This window comes from Theropithecus gelada, chromosome X (assembly GCF_003255815.1).
Source record: "Theropithecus gelada isolate Dixy chromosome X, Tgel_1.0, whole genome shotgun sequence".
NCBI classification, from domain to species: domain Eukaryota; kingdom Metazoa; phylum Chordata; class Mammalia; order Primates; family Cercopithecidae; genus Theropithecus; species Theropithecus gelada.
Window position 1 is genome coordinate 72,714,399 of NC_037689.1, and position 20,877 is coordinate 72,735,275.

Consider the following 20,877-nt stretch of genomic DNA (forward strand, 5'->3'; position numbering starts at 1 on the left):
CAAAGCTGTCAGACAGAGTCGTTTGCGTCTGCAGAGGTGTCTGCTGCTTTGTTATTATTTTCTGTGCCCTGCCCCCAGAGGTGGAGTCTACAGAGACAGGCAGGTTTCCTTGAGCTGCTGTGAGCTCCACCCAGTTCGAGCTTCCCAGCAGCTTTGTTTACCTACTTAAGCCTCAGCAATGGCGGGCGCCCCTCCCCCAGACTCGCTGCTGCCTTGCCGGTAGATCACAGACTGCTGTAATAGCAATGAGGAGGCTCCGTGGGTGTGGGACCCTCCCGGCCAGGTGTGGGATATGATCTCCTGGTGTGCCTGTTTGCTCAAAGCGCAGTATTGGGGTGGGAGTTACCCGATTCTCCAGGTGTTGTGTGTCTCAGTTCCCCTGGCTAGGAAAAGGGATTCCCTTCCCCCTTGCGCTTCTCAGGTGAGGCAATGCCTCGCCCTGCTTCAGCTCTCGCTGGTCGGGCTGCAGCAGCTGACCAGTACCGATCGTCCGGCACTCCCCAGTGAGATGAACCCAGTACCTCAGTTGAAAATGCCGAAATCACCGGTCTTCTGTGTCGCCGGCGCTGGGAGTTGAAGACTGGAGCTGCTCCTATTCGGCCATCTTGCTCCGCCAGCTCGATCCAGACATGTTAACTCAAATTGTCTGAGCAGTGAGGGCCAGAAAAATGCATTTTAAAAAATGTCCCCAGATAATGCTATAGTATCACTAGTTTGAGAACCCTTGGGCTTAACAGTGGCCAACAGGAAATGAGCTACAGACAACATTTTTCCAATTTTTTCAGTTGCTAGCTGCTGTGAGCAGTTGTATTCTGTGAGAGGAGAATATGGATGGGAATGGCTAACCAATAACGGATGTGGATAAGCTGTGGATCAAAATTTTTCTTTTTTTCTTTCTGTGTCTCAATGATTCTTGCTCAACAAGACTTTGTCAAATGCTGGTGACAGCCAAAAGTTAATATGTAAAATATTGTCTCGTCTTATTTTCTGCTTTTTTTTTCCACATAAGTGTAACACTAGTTTTTTCATCCTATGTAATCCCATATTAAAAAAATAGAAATAAATGCATTTAACTCTAATTATTTGAGATTTTCTGATTCACTATTTTTTTTATTTATTTCCAGTAAGTACTATTCTAAATAGTATTTTTAATATACAATACAGAAGGGACCTAGAATAGTATTTATCACCATCATCAATGAGATTTATTTTTACATTCTCATTATTAAAACATTTGCTAACTTGAAGAATATTTTAACACCTTGTTGACAACTAGAGAACTAGACATCAGTATTAAAAAAAAAAAAAGTTCCATGACTCTAAGTGATTGCTAGAAAGTGCATGTTTATAAAATTCACGAATGCAAACTCATTTTCTCTCTTATCGATAACCACATAGACTATTGATGACTTGGAGATGCCCTTACTCAAGTGATTATTACAGGGACAACAGAAATGTTAAACAATTAAGTGATTTGCTAAGAACCATTTTAAGTTTATCGGACATTAGTTCCAGATCTGATCTTTGCTTTTTACATACATGTATTAATAACAAATATTAGATATATCCTGAAGTAACTAAATCATCAGGAAACAGTGGATAGAACATTGGACAGACAGACAGGAAATTGTAAATTTTAGTTGTTGCTAGTCACTAGTTCTCTGAGCTTAGGTAAGTCAATTCCCTTTTTTGAACATTGATTTCCTCATTTGTAAAATTCATTCTGTAAATGTTTACTGAAAGCCAACTGTGTTTTAGTTAATGTGCTGGTCACTGTAAATGGAAAAACAGATTTTGTAAGGAAGAAAATGAGCCTGGTGTAATGAAAAGAGCACTGGATGGAAAATGAAGTTACTCGTGCTCATTACAGCTTGGACTAGATAATTTCTAAGATCACTTCAAATTTTCAAAGTCTGGGAGTCTATTTGTTGTTTGGAAGTACTACTCATAGATGTTTAGTACTGTTCCTTAGGGAGGGCTGACTTCCTATCCAGGGCTTGCAGCTAATCATAGATGCAAATAAAGTAGGTGACAACTTAAGTAATGTTATATCACAGATGTCAGAAAGTCATCTCTCTCCAGGCAAGTTTATTGCAGCCTGAAATCATTTACAATTAGCTTACAATAAGCTGAATTTCAATCTCACTCTATTTACTAGCTTATGACTTTGAAAAATTCTAAATGTCAGTTTTCATACCATTAAAATAGTGATAATAATAATGCCTAACTTATAAGTTTGTTGTAAAGATATAAAACATGTAAAGCACACAATATCTGGCACATCATTAAAAAACAGTATATCATTTTCATGCACCTTATCTGTAAACAATTTTATGTGACACCTCTGGATATAAAAGGAAGCATAGGATACGGTGTTTGCCCTTATGGAACCTACTAATAATTAAGAAAATAAGATGCACACATATAAGTCAAATAAAAATAATATACTATCAAGTCCTAAAAATTATTAGTTGAGAGAAGAGATAGTTCTTTGCATACTTTCTATTTGTTATGTACTGTGTAATGTTTTTTGAAGAATAGAACATTATATAAGACGTAGTCCTTCTTAATAATAGCAGGGATTATTTCATACACAGACCAACACCCCCTCACCACCACTCCCCCCCACCCCCCGCACACACATAGAGAAAGAAAGAGAGAAAGAGAGAGAGTAAAATGTAGTAAAATATAGTTTAAAGTCTGTTGATTGGATTGAAGGATGCAAAGTATTGTTTTTGGGTGTGTCTGTGAAGGTGTTGCCAAAGGAGATTAACGTTTGAGTCAGTGGACTGGAAGAGGCAGACCCAACTTCAATCTGTGTGGGCACCATCTAATCAGCTGCCAGCATGGCTTAGGATAACAAGGACCATGAAGGGTATAGACAAGTTGCAGGGATAAGGATGACAGATAGAGAGACTTAGAGCAGCTGTCTCAGAAAGATAGTTTTTCCAACTTCCCTAGAGGGCTTCCTAACATCTTGGAGTCTTCATTTCCTAAAGTTAGGAATGCAAACATTCCACAAAACCTTCAGGCTGACTGGCTGAATGCATTATTCTTTAACTGAATGAAAGGTAGCTGGGAAAGCCACACAAAGAAGAGAATCCAAATATCTCCCACTTGGCAAATTTTCTGCTGGTGAAAGGCCAAGAGAAGAAGTTAGGATGAGACTTTGCTGCTTGTTTTTTAAGGAGGTCATCATTGTCAACATTAAGGTAAAATACTCCTATTAACATTTTCTTCATATGAAGATTATAATCATCTTTTTCCCTGAGGATATCTTCAAGCTTTAAGTTTAAGAACCCCTGGATAAAAGTAATGTACATGGCAATAGGGAGATCCATAAATTAACTGTGGACTAGGATCTTGTGTAGGCAAGCATGTGCTGCCATGTGAAAATTACCCATTGGCTTTTATAAAAATAAGTTGTATTAATGACAAAAGGCTGGCAACTAAATTAAGAAAATGAAGAGTAAGTAACTGGCAGTATGTGAAGAATTACATGGTGAGATCTGATTTATTTCAAGTTTTCAAAGCCGAGGACTATGTTTGCTGTTAAAGTTAAAATAGTTATTTTAACTACTAGAAAGATGGAGATCCACATGTACTATGAATTTCACATTCTGGTTCCTATTTACAGTACCGCCAAAAGGATAGATTCCACTAATCAACATTCATTTTACAACCCATCGTCCCTCTCACTTGCTGTAATATGTCTTAAAAATTGATAATATTGCATGAGGAAATCTCATGTAGAAGACATTATCAGTCTTCAAAAAAGTAGGATAGAATCTTGCCTAAATAGATACCAATACATTGCAAGGGAATGATTTCTGAAGATTAAATGCAATGTTATTATTCATTAGCTACATGCAAAATATATGATTACCAAGCAACCATATCATAAATCATTATTTTAACTACTTCAGTTCATTCAATATCTCTGGTATATTTTTGAGACTCATTTCTGAATTTATCATCATTTTGACATTATTAGAAGACATACATACCAAGTAAAATGTTATCATTTATTTACATTATTTTCTCAGCTAGAAATAATAAGGTAGCACAAAATATAAAGCTGCATCCACATTATATGTGGTTAATGAAAGTTGATTGTTTTTTTTTATTTCCCATAACATTAAGATCAGTTTGAGAACTGTTTGACATGTGTGTTTTGTGCTCATTTTTAAAAAATTATCAAAGATCAGATTTAAATATTAAACTAAATCTCAATATCCAACACACCATTGTAAGAATTAATGCTTGCTTAAATTTATCTATGATTATTTTCCTTTGAAATCCAAAGTATTACATTTAAAATATTTGCCTAAATTTACAAGGAATAAAATCTTAGAGTATTACATTTAAAATATTTGCCTAAATTTACAAGGAATAAAATCTTAGTTATGCTTTTCATTTTCCATATGAGATACGTATAATTTTAGCCAACTTTTGCTATTGTTTTAGTTATTTTTACAATTTGTCTTATAGATTTTTAAACAGTTGGAGTTTCGCCCCTACGGTTTTACTGTCTTATAGGTAACACAATGTTATGCATGAAAATAAAATAATAGGCCAGGCGCGGTGGCTCAAGCCTGTAATCCTAGCACTTTGGGAGGCCGAGAGGGGCGGATCACAAGGTCAGGAGATCGAGACCATCCTGGCTAACACGGTGAAACCCCGTCTCTACTAAAAAGTACAAAAAATTAGCCGGGTGTGGTGGCAGGCCCCTGTAGTCCCAGCTACTTGGGAGGCTGAGGCAGGAGAATGGCGTGAATCCAGGAGGCGGAGCTTGCAGTGAGCTGAGATCGGGCCACTGCACTGTAGCCTGGGCGACAGAGCGAGACTCTTGTCTCAAACAAAAAAAAAAAAAAAGAAAGAAAGAAAGAAAATAAAATAATAGAGATGCACCTACTCAGTGTCAACTGGACTCTTTAGCATAGATCTGTAGAATAGGCCATCCAGTTTGTAATATGATAAATGAAATTATATTTATACTACCAAACTTTTCTATTAATTATCTTACAATTCTTGACAGTCTTATCTGCTAAGACATTAAGTATTGAAATTCCACATTTTTCTGAAAGTTATCAAAATAGTTTATTTTTTTTTTTTTTTATTTTTTTTTTTTTTTTGAGACGGAGTCTCGCACTGTGTCACCCAGGCTGGAGTGCAGTGGCGCGATCTCGGCTCACTGCAAGCTCCGCCTCCCAGGTTCACGCCATTCTCCTGCCTCAGCCTCCGAGTAGCTGGGACTACAGGCGCCCGCCACCACGCCCGGCTAGTTTTTTTTTTTTTGTATTTTTAGTAGAGACGGGGTTTCACCATGTTAGCCAGGATGGTCTCGATCTCCTGACCTCGTGATCCACCCGCCTCGGCCTCCCAAAGTGCTGGGATTACAGGCTTGAGCCACCGCGCCCGGCCAAAATAGTTTATTTTTTAATTTTCAACTTTATTTTAGATTCGGGGGTACACGTGCAGGTTTGTTACATAGGTATATTGCACGATGCTCAGGTTTGTGGTATAATTGATCCCATCACCTAAATAGTGAGCACACTACCCAATAGGTGGATTTTCAGACCTTCTGCTCTTTTCTCTCTCCCACCTCCAGTAGACCACAGTCTACATTGTTCCCATCTTCATGTTCTTGTGTGCCAAATGTTTAGCTCCCACTTGTAATTGCGAATATGTGGTATCTGGTTTTCTGTTACTGGATTAATTAGCTTAGGATAATGGCCCCCCCATTGCATCCATGTTACTGCAGATAATATTATTGAATTACTTTTTATAGCTGATGTGATGGTTAATATTGAGTGTCACCTTGATTGGATTGAATGATGCAAAGTATTGTTTCTGGGTTTGTCTGTGAGGGTGTTGCCAAAGGAGATTAACATTTGAGTCAGTGGACTGGGAGAGGCAGACCCAACCTCAATCTGGGTGGGCACCATCTAATCAGTTGCCAGCATGGCTTAGGATAAAAGCAGGTAGAAGAACATGGAAAGACTAGACCGGTTTGATCTTCTGACCTCCATCTTTCTCCCATGCTGCATGCTTCCTGCCCTAAAACATCAGAATTCAAGTTCTTCAGCTTTGGGACTCAGACTAGCTTCCTTGCTCCTCAGCTTGCAAACGGCCTGTTGTGAGACTTCACCTTTTGATTGTGTGAGTCAGTACTCCTAAATAAGCTCCCCTTTACATATACATCTATCCTATTAGTTCTGTCCCTCTAGAGAAACCTGGCTAATATAGAGTTTTAGTATTCCATGATGCATATGCATCATACTTTCTTCAGCTAATTCACCATTGATGGGAACACAGGTTGGTTCCACATCTTTGCTATTAAAAATAGTGCTACAATGAACAGCATCAGTGCTTGTGTCTTTGGTAGAATTATATGTTTTCCTACGGATATATCCCCAGTAATGGAATTGTTGTGTCAAATAACAGTTCTATGTAACAATTCTTTGAGCAACTCGAAACTGCTTTCCACATGGCCAAACTAATTTACATTACCTTCAACAATGTATTACTGTTCCCTTTTCTGTGCAGCCTTTCCAACATCTATTGTTTTTTGACTTTTGAATAGTAGCCATTCTGGATGGTGTGAGATGGTATCTCATTGTCTTTTTGAATTGTATTTCTCTGATAACTTGTAATGTTGAGCATTGTTTTAACATTTTCATTAGCTACTTGTATGTCTTCTTTTGAGAAGTGTTTATTTGTGTCCTTTGTCCAATTTTTAATGGGGTTATTTGCTTTTTGCTTGTTGAATTGTTTAAGTTCCTTAAAGATTCTGGATATTAAACCTTTATCAGATGCATAGTTTGTGAGTAATTTTTCCCATTATGTAGGTTGTCTGTTTGTTATACTGATAGTTTCTTTTGCTGTGCAGAAACTTTTTAGCTTAATTATGTCCCATTTGTCCATTTTTGTTTTTGTTGCAATTGCTTTTGAGGACTTAGCAACAAATTATTGCCCAAGGATGATGTCCAGAATACTGTTTTCTAGGTTTCCTACTAGGTTTTTCATATTTTTACATTTTACATTTAATTATTTAATGCATCTTGACTTAATTTTTGTATATGGTGAGAGGTAGGGGTCTAGTTTCATTATTTTACATATGACTAGCCAGTTTTCCTGGCACCATTTATCAAATGGGGAGTCCTTTCCCAATAAATTGTTTATATCAAACTTGTTGAAAATCAGATGGTTGTAGATGTGCAGCTTTATTTCTTATTTTCTCATTAAGTTCCATTTGTCTCTATGTGTGTTTCTGTACCACTGCTATGCTGTTTTGGTTACTGTAGCATTATAATATTGTTTGAAGTTGTATATAATGTAGCTATTATATATATATGACATAATATAATATGTTTTGAAATGGGATGTCTTTGGCTTTCTTCTTTTTCCTTATTATTGTTTTACCTACTCTGCTTCTTTTTCACTTCCACATTAATTGTAGGATAGCTTTTTCATGTTCTGTGAAGAATTACATTGGTAATTTGATATGACTAGCATTGAATCTGCACATTGCTTTGGGTGGTGTAGACACTTTAATTGTACTGACTCTTCCAATCTGTGAACATGGAATGCTTTTGCATATATTTGTGTCAGTTCCAATTTTTTTCAGCAGTGTTTTGTAGTTCTCCTTGCAGAGATCTTTTACCTTCTTTGTTAACTATATTCATAGGCATTTCATTTTCTTTGTGGCTATTGTAAATGGGATTGCATTATTGATTTGACTCTCAGCCTGGACATTATTGATGTATGGAAATGCTACTGATTTTTGTACATTAATTTTATTGTTTATTTGTTCTGATAGTGTTTGGTGGAGTCTTTAGGGTCTTCTAATGATAGAATCATCATCAACAAAGAGGCAGTTTGACTTCTTCTTTTTTTATTTGGATGCCATTTATTTCTTTCTCTTGCCTGATTTCTATGGCTGGTACTACTAGTATAATGCTGAATAGGAGTGATGAGGGTGGGCATACGTGCCTTCTTGTTTTTAAGGGGTCTGCTTCCAGATTTTGTCCATTCAATACGATGTTGGCTGTGAGTTTGTCATAAATGACTCTTATTATTTTGAGGTATGTTCCTTGCCTAGTTTTCTTGATTTGTTGTGGGTTTTTCATCATGAAGTGATGTTGGATTCTTTTATGAGCTTTTTCTGTGTCTATTGAAATAATCATATAATTTTTGTTTCTAATTCTGTTTCTGTGGTGAATCATATTTATTGATTTACATATGTTAAACCAAACATGTGTTCCTGAAATAAACCCTTTTTGATGTGGTAAACTAAATTTCAATATGCTGCTAGATTCGGTTTGCTGGTATTTTATTGAAGAATTCTTCATCTATGTTTTCAGGGATGTTGGACTGTAGTATTCTTTTTTCATTGTGTCTTTGCCAGTTTTTATATGAAGATGGTGCTGGCTTTGTATTATGAGTCAGGGAGGAGTTTTCCTCCTGGACTTTTTAGAATAGTTTCAGTGAAATTGGCACCAGTTCTTTGTTTGTCTGGTAGAATTTGGCTGTGAATCCATCTATTGTGGGAAAAACTTTTATTGCTTGGTAGAATTATTTATTACATATTCAATGTAAGAAATTAGTATTAATCTGTTCAGGTTTTCAATTTCTTCCTGATTCAATCTTGGGAAGTTGTATGTTTCCAGCAATGTGTCCATTTTCTCTAGATTTTCTAATTTATGTACATAGAGCTGTTGATAATATTCTCTGATAATCTATTGTATTTCTGTGGAATCAGTGGTAATGTCACATTTGCCATTTCTAATTGTGCTTATTTGGACATTACTTCTTTTTTCTTTTTCAGTCTAACTGGCTATCAATTGATTTTGTGCATTCTTTCTTGGAGCCAGCTTTTGGTTTCATTCATACTTTCCATGGATTTTTGGGTCTTAGTTTCTATCAGTTTTGCTCTGATTTTAGTTATTTCTTTTCTTCTGCTAACTTTGCGGTCAGTGTGTTATTGGTTTTCTAGTTCCTCTATGTATGATTGTGGATTGCTAATTTGAGGTCTTTCTAGCTTCTTCATGTAGGCATTGAGCAGTTTAGACTTTTTTCTTAACAGTACTTTTTCTGCCTTCTGGAGATTTTGTTATGTTGTGTTTTTGTTTTCATTTATTTCAGTTTTTTTATTTCTGCCTTAATTTTGCTGCTTACCAAAAAGACATTCCAAAGCAAGTTTTTAAATTTCTATGTAATTCTGTGAGTTTGCGAGATATTTTTCACACTGATTTTTACTTTTATTCCACTGTGTTCTGAAAGTATGGTTAATATGACATTATTTTAAAAAGAAAACATTGAGGCTTGCTTTATGACCAAGCATTTGATCGATTTTGGAGTATGTTTAGTGTGCAAGTAACAAGAACATATATTCTGTGGCTTGATGGGTGAAGTGTTCTGTAGATGTTTATTGGTCAAACTGGTAAAGTGTCAAATTTATGTTCAGAATTTATTTGTTAGATTTCTTCCTCCGTGATCTTTGTAATGCTGTCCATGGGGTTTCAAAGTCCTCCACTAATATTGTGTGACTGCCTATGTCTTTTCAGACATCTAGATGTAGTTGTTTTATGAATCTGGGTGCTCCAGTATTGGATATATTTAAGATATTTGAATCTTCTTTTTGAATTGAACTTTTTATTATTATGTAATGCATTTCTTTGTGTTTTTATTTTTTTGTCGTTTGTTTAAAGTTTATTTGATCTGCTATATAGTGATCCATGCTCTTTTTGTTGCTGTTTTTGGTTTGAATGATAGGTCTTTCTCCAATCTTTTACTTTTAGCCTATGGGTGCTATTACATGTGACATGGGTCTCTTGAAGACAGCTGTTAATGGGTGTTATTTTTTAATCCAACTTGCTAGTATGTGCTTTTTGAGGGGGGGCAATTAGAATATTTACATTCAAGATTAATGTTGATATATGAGGTCTTGATTTTATCATGAAGTTGTTAGCTGATTGATTTGTAGTCTCAATTATGTAGTTGCTTTGTAGTATCCTTGGGTTGTGTACTTAAGTTTTTTTTTTTGTTTTCTTTTTTGTTTTGTTTTGTTTTTTGGTCCTTTCTGGTAACAGATATTATTCTTCTGTTTTCATGTTTAGAATTCCCTTAAGGATCTCTTGTGAGACTGGTCCTGTGGTAACAAAATTTCCCAGTGGTTACTTATATAGAAAATATTTTATTTCTCCTTTGTTTATGAAGCTTAATATAGTAGGATACAAATTTCTTGATTGTAATTTCTTTTCCTTAAGAATACTGAAAATTCACCATCAGTCTAGTCTGACTTATAAGGTTTTTGTTAAGAACGCCACTGTTAACCTGATGGGGTTCCCTTTGTATGTGATATCACCTTATTCTCTAGCTGCCTTTATAATTTTTTCTTTAGCATGGCCTTGGACAGCCTGGTGACAGTATGCCCTGGCGATATTCATTTGTATAGTATCTGGAAGGTGTTCTCTGGATTTGTTTTATCTGGATGTCTAGCAAGATTAGCAAAATTTTCTTGAAATATTCCCTCAAATATGTTTTCCACGTTATTTACTTCTTCTCTCAGGAATGTCAATAATTAATAGTTTTGGTTGTTTTACATAAGCTCATATTTGTTGGAGACTTTGTTCATTGTTTTAAATTACCTTTTCTTTAATTTGTCTGACTGGGTTTGTTCAAAAGGTCTGTCTTGAAGCTCCAAAATTATTTTCTTCTGCTTGCTCTAGCCTATGGATAAAGCTTTCAATTGTATTTTGAAATTTTTAAGCGAGTTTTTCACTTCCAGAAGCTTTGATTTATTTGTTTTTAACATATTTGCCTCTTATTAATCCACCTAAGTGTTATACCTGCCCACCACCTGAGAGTTCAATTGGCAATCCAGGTGATTAGGTGGATTGTTTTAGATGTTTCTTCATATTGATTTTTCAACTTGTCTTGGATCTTGTTGTGCTTCCTTATAATCCATGCTTTGATTTCTTTATCTGTCACTTCTAAGTTTTCATTTTGGTTAGAGTCTATTGCTAGAGAACTAGAGCAATTTTTTGTTGGTGTTGCAGCATCCATATTTTTCATGGTGCCAGAATTTCTATACTGGTTCCTTCTCATCCAGAGAGGCTGGCACTTCTAATTTGTGTTATTATTTTGATATGGATAAGGATCTTTTTTCTACATATGAATTCCCTTTTCTCCCTCCCTAAAGGGTGTGACTGCAGAGTATGTTGGTTAGGGTATTTTGGTTTTGCTTCTATAGCCACTTCTGTTGGCAGGTTTTATATTGAGTTCCGCAGTTTGATCTACAGGTGAATAAATGGTTTTTATGAGTAAGAACCGACTGTGGCACAGGCAGATGGCATGTACCTGATGTTTGCTTACAACATGGTGCTCTCTGTTGTTTCAGGTAATGGACTGTACAGTAGCATACCCCATGCAGTTCTTTGCATGGATGGGGGGCAGGGGAGAGGTAAAAGATGGAGCTCCTGATTTGCTCACAAATACCCCTCTGAGGAGCATAGACAACAATTTTGACAAGAGTGGCTGGGAGGAGCTCCTGGTGAAATGCACTGAGATTTCTGCAGCAGTGTGAACAAGCTGAGCTAGCTCCTCATCCTAGATAGATAGAAATACATACTCATACCTTACAACATCCTTGTACTAGGGCACATGAGTTTTAGTTCAGATGCACACTGTAGTCCATCCCTGGACCACATGCATTTAAGCCTCAAGAAATGCCTGTTTTATGACTCCTTATGGCAGTGGGTTCAGAGAAAAACTTTATCACTCAGCGTGATACAGATAGTGTATGGCTTGCCTTTTCTCTGATGTGGTAGCCCTGTTCCTTTATGTTAAAGGGAGGAAAGACTCCTCCTTTGGGCATATTCATGTAGATGCTGATTGTTGTGGTGTCTGCTGGGTGGGTTGACCCAACTTCAGGCTATGAGACAAGTGGTCAGGTGGCAGCAGAGTTGGAATGGAGTAGGTAGTTCCACAATTCCCAGACCCTTAGATGGTCTGCTGGACAGTATCTGTGAATCCTGGTGGGGCTGGACCATGTTCAGGCTATCCCAGGGCTCAGGTACTGGCTGAGATGGGGAGAGGCAGGCTGATCTCCGTATCATCAATTGAACTCTCAGGTCAGGGGCAGGTAGAACACTTAGGTGGTGGGAGACTGATGGAAGATCACAGGCCTATAGGTAAGGTTTTCAGAAGGGCTCTGGGCCACAGCTGAAATGCTCAGGGGGGCACAGGGTGGGTGCACTGGAAGCCAGAAGACAGCAATCCCCATTCAGGAGGGAGCCATGGGTCAGTGATCACACAGTAAACAGTCTGGTCATCTCTCATTACATTGACTACGGCATGTTGATAGCATGTAAAACCACTCAGCCACTTTGTTATTTCCCTAGTCTGAGGACAGCAGAGGTGGAAGCAGTGTCAAGGATAGTCACAGAGAGCCTGTCAGTTGCCTTTGGAAGTTCTGTCCCAAAAGATTGCAGAGCTGCAACCGACCACAGTGATCAGGTGGAGGTGGAGCAGCTACACTGGGGACCCAAGCCAGCTGGGGCTGCCTGGCAAGGAGCAGTGTGGGTAGGGAGGGGGTCATGTGGTAAACAGTGTGGCCACCTCTCGGTACGGTAATTGTAGGGTATTGGAGGCACATCTCTTTGTTACCTCCCGAGCCTGAGGTTAGTAAGGGTGGGAACAGCGACAGCTGTGACCACAGAAGGCCTGTCACTTACCTGTGGAAATTCTGCCCTAGAGGAATGCAGAGCCACAAATGAATTCTGTGATCAGGTGAGGTGGAGCAACTTTACTGGGGGCCCAAACTGGCAGGCCCTGCATGGTAAGGAGCAGCAGAGGCAGGTTCTCCAATCTGCCTACTTCTCAAAAACATGGCTGTGGCATCTATTTTAACGGTGTTGGCAGAGCCGTGACAGCTGCTACTAGAGTGTTCAGAAATAGAAGGCTCATGGGGCTGTACCTGGGCTTAAGAAGTGTCTGCACAGACTCTAGGCAGCATTCTGGGTCAATCTGGAGGCCCAGGGGTGTCGCGAGGATTCTCCTATGCCCAGGATTGCAAACGTCCATGAGAGAAGTGTAGATTTCCTGGGGGCTCTCACTCATTCACTCTTTCCTTACATTAGAGAGCTCCCCCTGGCTCCATGCCAATCCCAGGTTGGTGGCTTCCTGGCTTTGCTCCTCTATATTCTCTTTGTGTTTCATTGTTTAATTGATGGATCCCAACATAATCTTTAGATGATCCACTAGAAGAGCTAGTATTTAGTCACAACTTTGTCTCCTCTCTGTGAGAGTGGCATGTACTAACTACTTTTTATCAGCGTATCTTGAACTGGTACCTCCTCAAATAGTTTATCAGATGGTACTATAACCACCCAAATATCACTGAAATTTAAAATAACACTCTGCCTCTTATCAACAGGAGAGTATAGTTTTCACCCTTATTAGGTAGCTAACAACACTATATAAAACAATTCACAACTTGTCGATCTTTGGCACATGGATATCATTCATAAAAGGTGAGTCAATAAATAATTTTTAATACTTGGGAAAGTAGGTTTATCTGTTGAAACATGACTTTTGTCACCGTTGCCTTTTATCTGAGTAAAAGCAAAAAAAAAACAACAAAAAAACAAAAAAAAACAAAAAAAACATGGCTTTTTAACTACTGTTTCAATTCTGGTCACAATTTGACATTGAACAGAAATTTTATATCATGAAGTACTTTATGCAAAAGGTACAAGGAGTCTATTTAATTTCAAAACAACAGATTTGCTAGATTTGTAGCTATGAAGCACAGATGAATTAAAATTATATTTTAAATATTTATTCATTCTTACAGTGAGTAAGTTATTTATTCCATATTTTCACTATAGGATTATTATTAAAAGCCAGAAATTTGAATTACAGGAAATATGTACTTTTTACAGTATTTATTATTCTTTTTTTAAGTGAGCAGGTATTACTTTTGAAAACTACCCTTTAAATTGAAGCATACATTTTTAAAGTCTTACAGGAGGTGTAATTTCAGCCAAATAAGTATATAGGCATACATATGGACATTTGTACCTCCATAGAAGGGAAATTAGCTTCCCAATAATAAAAATGTTTGTCACTGAACCTAAACCTAAAATTCCATCTAATGGCAAAGATCATTAATGTACTTCTCTCTAATTACCACTTTCTTTTGTTAATGGTGATAAACAATATGAATCCATATTTTAAAATTTGTTAGAATATCCTTTCTGATGGATACATTATTTTATTGAGTTTAACTCCTATGGTTTTCAAAATGTATATCTTTTCAGGTGTATATTTCCTTATGTTGTCTTTTAATTCCCTTATTTTTATTTCTTACTATAGAAAGAAAACAAATAGTATGAAATTTAAAATTTTAACCATTTTAAAATGTATAAATACTGTCAAGTACATGAATATTGCTGTGCAACAACTTTTTATTCTTTATCTTGAAAACAAAAGGTCTAAACCCATTTAAAAAACTCATCATTTCCTCCTCTTCCCAGCCCCTGGAAACCGCTATACTATTTTCTTTTCAAGAATTTGACAACATTAACTGTTTCAAATAAGTTGAATTATACATTGTATTTTGTGATTGGTTTATTTTATTTAACATAGTGTCCTTAAGGTTAATGAATGTTGTAGCACGTGACAAGATTTCCTCTTTGTCAAGACTGAATGATATTCCATTGTATGTATATAGCAAATTGTGCTTATCCATTTATTGGTCAAAGGATAGTGTGATTGTTTCTACTTCTTGAATATTGTGAATAATGCTAAGAAGGGTGGATGAATATATCATTGAGACTCTGCCATCAATTTTTTAGATATACATCCAAGGTGGAATTGCTGGATTATATGGTGATTCTAATTTTAATTTTTTTGAACAACCTCCATACTGTATGCCACACACCCTGCACTGCATACATTCCCTGAAACAGCACACAAGGGTTCCAATTTCTTCACATTTTCTATACAGTTTCTCCATTGGTTATTTCCTTTATTGTTTTTAAGTCATTAGTTATTTTTAAATTTAATGTTATTTCTGTATTTTATCATTTTTATTGATACATAAAAATTGTGCATCTTTATGGGGTATGTGTGATATTTTCATATATACATACAAATACAATAGGTACTAATCAAATCAAGGTATTTAGGACATCCATCACCTCAAACATTTATAATTTCTTTGTGTTGGGAACATTACTAATCTCCTAGAGTTATTTCGAAATATGCAGTATATTGTTGTTAACTGTCACCCTACTATGCTACGAAACACTAGAATGTATTCCTTCTCTCTAACTATGTTTATACCAATTAACCAAATCATCCCCCCTACCCTTTCTAGACTCTGGCAATTATCTTTCTACTCTCTTTCTCTAAGTGATCAAACTTTTTAGTTCCCATATATAAGTAAAAACATCCAATATTTGTCTTTCTGTGCGTCATTTATTCCTCTTAACATAATTGCCTCCAGTCCCTTCCATGTTGATGCGTATGACAAAATTTCATTCTTTTTGTGGCTGAATAGTATTCCATTTTGCCTATATACTATGTTTTCTTCATTCATCCTTCCATGCACACTTAAGTTGATTCCATATCTGGGCTATTGTGAATAGTTATTTTAAAAACTTGAAAATACTGGTATCCCTTTAGTGTAACGATTTTCTTTTTTTTTTAAGATGGAGTCTCACTCTGTCGCCCAGGCTGGAGTGCAGTGGCACAATCTTGGCTCACTGCAACCTTCACCTCCTGGGTTCAAGCAATTCTCCTGCCTCTGCCTCTGGAGCAGCTGGGATTACAGGCGCATGCCACCACACACAGCTAACTTTTGTATTTTTTTTTTTTTTTAGTAGAGACGGGGTCTCACCATGTTGGCCAAGCTGGTCTCAAACTCCTGACCTCAAATGATCTTCCTACCTTGGCCTCCCGAAGTGCTGGGATTACAGGCATGAGCCACTGTGCCCAGCCTAGTGTAATGATTTTCTTTCCTGTGAATAAGTACTCAGCAGCAAGATGATTGGATGGCATGATAATTCTCTTTCTGGCTTTCTGAAAACCTCCATATTACTTTCCAAAAAAACTGTGCTAATTTACAATCCCAACAACTGTGTATAAAAATTATGTGTCCTCTGCATCCTTGTCAACATTTGTTATTTTTTGTCTTTTTGATAATAGCTATTCTAACTGGGGTAAGATGAAATCTCGTTGTGGCTTTGATTTACATTTTTCTGATGATTAGTGATATTGAATACTTTTTCATATATCTCTTGGCCATTTATATGTGTTATTTTGAGAAATATCTATTGATATCCTTTGCCCATTTTCTAATGGGATCATTAGTAGTAGTATTATTTTGCTATCGAATTGTTTAACATTTTGTGTATTCTTGGGTATTAGACCAGAATGTCACATGAGTTACCTGCAAATATTTTCTGCTATTCTACAGGTTGTTTCTTCATTCTGTTGATTGTTTTCTTTGCTATGCAAACTCTTTTTTACTTTAATACAGTACCATTTTCCTATTTTTGTTTTTGTTGTCTGTACATTTTAGGTCTTAGTCATGAAATCTGACTATATCAATGCCCTTACCAACTTCCCTAATGTTTTCTTCTATAGTTTCATAGATTTGGATCTTAATTTTATGTGCTTAATTTATTTTCAGTTCATTTTTGTATATAATGAGTGTAGGAGACTTGTTTCATTTTTCTGCATATGAATTCCAGTTTCTCCAGCATGATTTATTGAAGACGGTGTCCTTTCCTTGGTGTATGTTCTTGACACCAATGTCAAGAATTACTTGGTTGTAAGTACATGAATTTATTTCCAAGTTCTCTACTTTATTAGTCTATGTTTCTGTTTTTATATCAATATCATTCAGCTTTTGTTAAGATGTTTTCTAGTATATTTTGAAGGCAGCTAGTGTGATGCCTCCAGCTTTGCTCTTTTTTTCTATTACTCATGATTACATTCAGGCTGTTTTTTTTTTTTTTTTGGTTCCATATGAATTGTAAGATTGTTTTTACTATTTCTGTGAAAAATGACATTAGTATTTTGACAGAGGTTGCATTTAAGCTATAGACTGCTTTGTGTGGTATGGTCATTTTAACAATGTTAATTATTTCAGTCTATGAGCAGGGGATAATTTACCATTTGTTTGTGTCCTCTTTAATTTTTTTCATCAGTATTTTGTAATTTTCCTTACAGAGGTGTTTCACCTTCTTTTAAAATTTTATTCCTAGATATTTTAGGTTTTAGTAGCTATTGTAAATGGAATTGCTTTTTTGATTTGTTTCTCAGCCTGTTTGTTATCAATGTACTGAATTTGTTTGTCAGTTTTAAGATTATTTGTGAAGTCTTTAAGTATGTGTGTATGTATGTGTGTCTGTGTATATATGTATATGTGTATATATGTGTGTGAGGGAAAAATTTACTTTCTCTTTTCCAATATAGGAGCCTTTTATTTCTGTTGTTTGCTTGATTGCTGTAAGATTTCTTGTGTTGTGTTTAAAAAGAGTGGTAAAAGCAATCCTCCTTATCTTGTTACAGCTCTTAGAAGATCTTCAGTTTTCTCCATTTCATAAGATATTAGTCATGGGTTTGTCACATATGGCCTCTATTATGTAAAGGTATGTTTCTTCTATGCCTAATTTTCTGTGTGTTTTTATTATGAAATGATGTTGAATTTTATCAAATGTTGTTTCTGTACCTATTCAGGCAATCATATGGTTTTTAGTCTGTATTTTGTTGATGTCATATATCATATATATTAATTTACACATATTTAGTTACCTTTTGTCTCCGGAATAAATCCCACTAAATCATAATGTATTATCTCTTTGATATGTTGTTGAATTTGGTTGGCTAGTATTTTATTAAAGATTTTTGTGTTTGTGTCAATCATGGATACTGACCTGTAGTTTTCTTTTATTGTTTGTTGAGTCCTTGTCTACCTCTGGCATCAGGGTAATGCTGGCCTTATAGAATGTGTCAGGAAGAATTCCCTCCTCTTCCCATTTTTAAACTCATTTGAGTAAAATTGCTGTTAGGTCTTCCTTACAAATTTGGTAGAATTCAGCATTATGGTTATCTAGTCCTGGGCTTTTCTTTGTTGGGAAGGTTTCTATCACTGATTCTATCTCATTATTTGTTATTGATCTGTTCAGATTTTCTGCTTCTTCCTAATTCAATTTTGGTACCTGCCCAGGAATTTATCAATTTCTCTAGGTTTTCCAGTTTGTTAGTGAGTGTTTGTTCATACTACTCTCTAATAATCCTTTGTCTTTCTGTGGCATCAGTTTTATTGTCACCTTGTGCGTTTGTGATATTATTTGTGTGAATATTTTCTCTTTTTTCTTGTTTAGTCTAGCTTAGTGATTTATCAATTTTATCATTTCAAAAGAATAACTTTTCATTTTGTTGAGCCTTCATATTGCTTTTTTAAGTTTTATTTATTTAGTTCTGCTCTGATTTTTATTAGCCCTTTCCTTCTATTAATTTTGGGTTTGGTTGGTTCTTGCTTTCCTAGTTTTTTGAGGTGCACCATTATATTATTTATTGAAACCTTTCTACTTTTTATGTAGGCATTTATTGCTATAAACTTTCCTCTTACCACTGTTTGTGTCATATCCCATAGATTTTAGTATGTTGTGTTTTCATTTTTATTTTTCTTGATTTTTTTTCATTGACTCAGTGGTTGTTCAGGAGCATGTTGTTTAATTTCTATATATTTTTATACTTTTAAGCATTTCTCTTGTATTGATATTTAGTTTTATTCCATTTTGGTCTGAGAAGAATCTTGATATAATTTTGATTTTTAAAAATTCCTTTTGAAGCATAGCAAATGGCCTATTTGAGAAATTGGTCTATGTACTAATATAAAGAATGTGTATTTTGAAGCTATTGGATAAAATATTCTGTGAACGTTTATTGTTCATTTTGTCTAAAATTCAGTTTAGATTCAATGTATCTCCATTAATTGATTAAATCCAATGATTCTTTGTATAATGATCTATCCAATGCTGAGAGTATGGTGTTGAGGTTCCCAACTATTACTGTATTCAAGGCTATCTCTCCCTTTAGATCAGCAATATTTACATTTTATATCTGAGTACTCCAGTATTTAGTGCATATATATTTAGAATTGTAATATTCTGTTACTGAATTGATCCATTTATCATTAATTTGTCTCTTTTTGTAGGTTTTGACTTAAAGCCTGTTTTATCTTATATAAGTATAGCTACTCCTACCTTTTGGTTTCCATTTGCGTAGAATATCTTTCTCCATTCCTTCCCTTTCAATCTATACATAAGTGACTCATCTCACTATACACACGAGATGAGTTTCTTGTAGGCAGCATATAATAGGGTCATGTAATTTATTTAATTATTTCAGCCAGACTATATATTTTGAGAGGCAATTTAATGAATTTACATTCAATTTTGTTATTTACAGGTGAGGATTTATCCTATCATTTGGTTAGTTGTTGTCTGGCACTTTTCATGTTCTTTGCCCTTTCTTTCTCTCTTATTGTTTATCTTTGCATTTTGGTGATTTTTTTTTTTTTTTTTTTTTTTTTTTTTTTTAAGATAGGGTCTCACTCTGTCGCCCAGACTGGAGTGCAATGGTGCGATCTCAGCTCACCGCAGCCTCCACCTCCTGGGCTCAAGCAATTCTCCTGCCTCAGCCTCCCAAGTAACTAGGATTGCAGGCACCTGCCACCATGCCTGGCTAATTTTTGTACTTTTCATAGAGATGGGGTTTCACCATGTTGGCCAGGCTGTTCTTGAACTCCTGACCTCAGGTGATCCACCCCCTTTGGCCTCCCAAAGTACTGGGATTACAGGCATGAGCCACCACACCCGGCCTGCACTTTGGTGATTTTTTAGAGTGATCATATTTTATTTTTTACTCTTGCTGATTTGCCTCTACTGTACCACTGAGTTTTATACTTTTTTTTTTTTCATGATGGTAGATACCATTCCTTCATTCTCAGATATAAGACTCCCTTAAGCATTTCTTGTAGGTCTTTTATGATGGTGATGAATTCACTCAGTTTGGCTTATGTGAGAAAGGTTTTATTTCTCCTTAATTTCTTAAGAATATTTTTGCTGGGCATGTTATAAATGGCTGGCATGTTATTTTAATTTTTTTTTTGCATTCAGTACTTTGAATACATGTCCCCACTCTCTCCTTATCTATAAATTTTCTGCTGAGAAATGTGCTGTGAGTGTAACGAGGATTTTTTTAAGTGTAACATGTTTTTTCTTGCTGTTTTTAGAGATCTTTTTCTTTCTTTTTTTTACTTTTGACAGACTATAATATGCCTAAGTGAAAAACATTGTGGGTTTAATCTATGTTGGAATATCTAAACCTCCTTATCTGGATGTTCATTTACTATACTTTTTCCCATTTCTTCTTCTGGGATTTCCAAAATTTGAATATTTGATCACCTTATGGTATCTTTTATATCATGTTGGTTTTCTTCATTTTTATAAATTATTTTTTCCTTTTTCTCTGTCTGGATTCTTTCAAAAGACCAGTTTTCAAGTTCAGAATTCTTTTCCTCCTGTTTGACCTAGCTTATTGTTTAAAACTTTTGATAATATTTTATATTTTATTGAATTCTTAGCTTTAGAATTTTTTTTTTATGAAATCGCTTTGTTTAACTTCTCACTCAGATCATGAACCATTCTGAGCTTCTTTAATATCATTATTTTGAATTCTTTTTCAGACATTTAGTAGATTTATTTTTCATTGGAACCTGTTGCTGGAGAATTATTATGTTTCTTTGAAATTATGCATCTTTGCTTTTTAATTTTTTTTCTGTCCTTATAT